Raw genomic sequence first — 5,277 nt, 5'->3', positions numbered from 1 at the left:
TTACTGGCAGACTAAACACATTTACTACTTGTTTTTTTCTTACAGATTAATTCTGTCTGTGCCTGCTCTCCGCTCTGATCACAGCCACGTCAGCAGCAGTGCACACGCAGGCACACACACACTCTTCCCATAATAACCTTCCACTCGCCCTGACAGGCCAAGTGTCTCGCTGTTTGACAGCTCCCAGCGTCTTGTTTCTGGTTTTTTTCCATCCCTTTCTTTCCAGGTTATTCTTTCACTCAGAATGGAATTCTACAGGACAGGAATGCAGCAATAGGTTAAGACAGGCAACAGGTGCTGCAGACACTGGGAAGGGAAGAGGAAAACAGTGTCTCCAAACAACATTCAAGCTCCATTTCTGACGCACTGATGTTGAATACACTTTTTCAACATTAACATTGTGATGGGCTATGGTTTCTGTTTCAGATCTGGTTTAGAAAGGAAAGACTTCCACCTGAGCATGTCCTTGTTTGGACAGTGTTCTATGTGTTAAACAACTCTCCTTCTCCAAACATTAGCATCAGCTCTGCAGTCTGGTCTGGTCTGATCTGAGAAATGATATACTTCCTGTATTTGTCTTCTCTTTCCACAGTGACCTTAGCGTACTGTGTTGTAACTAATTTCATTTGGTGCTTTTGGAACAGGAATACAAACATTACAACATGAAACAACCATGATGCAGCAAGATGTTGGCGACATCACAGTTCTCTTGCCCCGAGGCCTCATCTCAATCAACAGAAAACGGACAACAGCCCAATAAATAACAGAGATCCTTAAAACAGTGCAGATGGAGGCTTCACATCCATGGGTGGAAACAGGCCATGAGTTTGGAAGTACATTAAACCGACCATCTGCGCTGCACTTGTGATACAGCCCTGAACAAGGACAGCATTTGAAATAATACTGTCAGGCTCACAACGCTAAAATTAAAAAAAAACAAACAAACAAAAAAAAACATAACATGTGCTGTTTAATGATCCCAGGGGACATTTTAAGAGCATTTTGGGGGAAATCATCACCACATACTATCTTGTTTCATCAACTCAGTTATACTTCCACAAGCAGTCACAGTATACATAAGAGAAACTTAAAAGTACTCCATAAATAGTCATTTAAATGAAGCTGTATTATTGTCTCTGCTCTGGTTATGTGCACACCGCACTGTTGGCTGTAATCACACAGGACACGTGACAAACTTAATCTGCCGGTGGATTATTTCAACCAGCATGTGTGTCAGTAATCACACAGTGTAGACCAGTGAAATAAGTTAATGATATAAACAATGGTGCCATCTTCACACTGGATGTCTTAGCTGTCGGCAGTAAATCATCAAGTCACAGCAAATAAACCTGTTCTCATTGTCCCAGAGTCAAGTTCCAATGTTTATCAGCAAAGTAAAGCCTTGGCTTCAAGTAACCTTTATTAATGAAAGACTGTTTGAAGTCAGCTCTCAGTGATCTAGAGCTAATTTCCAACCCAACAACAACAACTGGCCCAAAGAATATACAGTATATATATATAACACATTTTAAGAGATCCACAAATAACAACTCCAGACTTTTTTTTTCAGGTTTCACTGTCACTTTCTAACAAAAGTTTTTCTCTCCTTGTTTCACAAGGTTGTGTCGTCTCTGCTGCAGAACTAATGGACTGTGAGAGAGACAAACTGCCTACAGGTGTCTGTGCTTTTACTGCTGAGAACTGTGGAGACGGCAGCTCCAGATGTGCCTTTCCTTCCCACACTGATGACCACCTAAGATAAACATCCCACGGCCAACTGTTGAGTTTCTCCTTCCTCCAGTCATTAGAGCTGTTAGCCCTGTTCTGTAATCATTAGGAGTGAGGTTTAGGTTCGCCACACAGACCAACACTGTGGATGGACAGGTCTATCTACACATGAGTCAAACTCAAGGTTTGTTAAAGAATTACTTTAATCAGCTTTTACTATTTGAACCTCAAATTACTCCTGACAGCACGGCATAACAGATGTGGAGCAAGAACGCCGCACACAACCTGAGAGTCGCAGTATGTAGGAATTTTCTAGATGCAAAGATGAAAAAATATTTTGTTACTTTACATTTAGCAGTGTTTATTTCTTTTACAGTTGCTGTGGATTTCCATCAAGTGCTGTTCATTTCCACATGGTCTAACAGCAAAAAGTCCATCCAATTATTGCATGGATTCATGAATAAAAGATAAAAACTCATCATTTCTCCCCCCCGGTCCTCAGTGTCACGACCTGGCCTTCTGTGTCTCTTTTCACTCTGTTACCTTTCCAGTCTCAGCATATGTGAAATCCTTAGACTTGAAAATTGAATTTTCTCTGCTTGCCACCAGTGACACTGCTAACAATTATTCTTGTGCAGCCTCATAATACACACAGACACAGGCTAAAATACGGCACAGAGGGCGTGCATGGAGAGAAAGGAAAGAAGGGCGCAATCCTGTCTGTGTATGAACTGTATTAGCTCAAGGGCAACTGTCCCCGAGGCTGTGGAATACATTAATGACATGGGGAATAAGAAGGAGAATGAGAGCCGTACATGGGCACTACAAACACACACACACACACACACTCTTACATATTTTACTCCTCTCTTTTGAACAGTCTTGTACCTAATGATTTGCACAGACATCACGTGTAAATACAAATAAAACCACTGCTGTTCCAGCATCCTGCTCTGACAGAAAAAACGTACTCCTCTAAGAATATTCACCGAATCATGTTTCAAAAATGAAAACTGAGATGGAAAAGATGAGCTGATCTTTTTTTTTTCCCCTCCTGAAAAAGATAAATGTTTCCACAGAAGAGGGAGAGACTGTTGGCTGTTTCTGCTCACTGCAATATTTTTCCTAACCCTTTCTTTTAATATACATGTTTCAAATGTCATAAATTTGTACTGGCAGTAGAAGACACATGGACATTGAATTTTGAGTGCAACACAAATAAAAAATGCCAAACCACATATAGAGAATCATAAGTTCACAGTAGTCCTTCAGCAAGGCAGCAAGAAATATTTTAATTCTTTTTATAATCATTTGTAAAGAAAATATGTTCTAAAAGTTGGTTTCGTTACAGGTTTTGTAGCATTTTTTGCAGGATTTGTAAATGGGGTACATGGCCAGATGCTGATGCCTTAGCATGGAAAAGTTTGAAAACCTTTGCTCTAATTCAAAAATCATACTTTACCATCGATTTTCCTTTAAACAGGATCTTAAATCTTAAATATTATGCTTCTTGCTAGAATTAACTTCAAGAAAATGTATGAAACAAGTTAATTTCACTGCCTCAGGGTCAGCTCCATTATTTAATAACCTTTAAACATACAGAGTTACAGTATATATCCTCCACACATTTATAAAGTGCAGTTTCAGCTTCTCAATCTCATTCATTTGAATAGAAAGATGTTACTTTATGAGAGCAGCATGGAGGCGTCACTAAAACTGCTTCCCATTCCCTGAAGCACTTGCCATAACCATACTGTTCCCGACATGGTTTTACGGCCGTGCTCAGTTTAGTTCTGCTTCTGGCTTGTGGAGACCTTCACATAATGAATGTAAAGTATTCTCAGCCTCTTATTATCAGCAGAAATATCACAGCTCATTCTCCCGCAGAGCTGGCTTCTTTCACTTCACTTCTGATTTATCCGACTGCTTCCCAGTGAAGCAGCACTCACTGGGATGCAGTGGTTGCCCGGCAACAATGGTCTAGAAGTGGGGCTGATTAGTCGATGACCTGACTACAGTGGAAAGAGCAGGATTTTTAAAGCTGATGAATATCTTTGTAAGCTGACCAAAGTTGTGGGCTGGGACTACAGACTGCAGATGGACGTTCTATTAGAGTACAATTTTAACTGCCAAATTAGAAGGTGAACGCAGTACCACTGTTTGCCAGCAGGTCCAAAAACCAATATCTTTCATAGACATTTTGAGAAACACAAACCTGCTGTGATATCAATTCTTCCCATCAATCCTTTTAGTTAGCAGTTTGGTTATATGACAAAGTCAGCCATGAATAGAAAAAAAAATATCAACAGTTGGAAGAGTTTCAGAACAGAAATTATGAGTAAAATACTTGGGAAATCGGTTGTCGATGATGAAATCATTACTGTGGAATCAACTTCCCTTCATCAGAGAGAGAACTGAGTGGAGTAATTATCCATAAATCATTTAAAGTGCTATGTGGATGAAAGGACAGGAGAAAGTTAGCAAACAAATACGCTCATTACCCGAGTGTAGGTTGTAGAGCCTTGGCCAGGAAAGCTTTAGGTGCAGAGTCACATTGTTGTTCATACAACCAAACTCCATAACAAACTCAAGAGGAAACAAAAAAGGTATTTTTCCTTGAATTCAAAATATTTCTGCCAGCAAAGATCTGGGAACAGTTTATTTTTGCCCCTGTGCCCTGCTGTGTGTCTGCCCTGGGGTAATTAGTTTCATCACGCTCACCTGTGTCCTGCGCTCCTCTGTTTCCCTGTGGTTATTTCCATGATCTTCCTTGTGTGTTCAGACTCAGTTCAGTTTGATGTTGGATTTACTGCCTCATATAAGTTTGACACTTCCCTGTCTCCTGAGTGCTGCATTTGAGTCCTGCCTGCTCCCCCACATTTACCATTGTCTGTTATACTTTGAGGAAACACTTGTTATTTTAAAAAACAAAAAGAAAAAAAAAACACTTCAAATCTTCCTGTCCAAAATGAAAACCATCTGTGTGTGAAAGGAATGTCTGCCTGTTGTGGATTAAACTAATCTCACCTTGAAATGTTACCAATGAACAGCCTGGATGTTTTCTTTACCTTTGCCAGAAGAAAAAAAAAACTTTTATATTCCTCAAACCGCATCACACCCAGAACATGGAATAAACGCTGTGAATGTAATAATGTTTATTCAGCAGAAATCCCTCGTCCGTATGCTGTGGACGGGCGTGTCCGGAGTCGGATATGTTCACTGACAGGAATTCCATTCTACAAAGAGAAAACCACAGCATGAAAGAGAAGGGTTCACGATAGAAAGGTTAATGTTCCACTATCGCACACAGACGCAGAGCAAAGAACGGTTCGTTTTAAGATCAAATTGAACTTTTTCAGTTTGATGAATAAAAAAAGCAGCGTCGCAAAGAAACCACCCCCCTCATGAACTCAACAAGACCCCCAAAACTGAGACCAAAGAACTAAACACAACAAAGACCAGAAAATGAGAAACAGGTGAAAATATGTGGGGTGTGTCCACAGAGCTGTGGGGCAGGGGAGCGGGGCTTTTACTGGATGTCAGAAGAAG

This window comes from Cynoglossus semilaevis, chromosome 13 (genome assembly GCF_000523025.1).
Source record: "Cynoglossus semilaevis isolate Cse_v1.0 chromosome 13, Cse_v1.0, whole genome shotgun sequence".
NCBI lineage: Eukaryota > Metazoa > Chordata > Actinopteri > Pleuronectiformes > Cynoglossidae > Cynoglossus > Cynoglossus semilaevis.
This window is presented reverse-complemented; position numbering follows the sequence as displayed.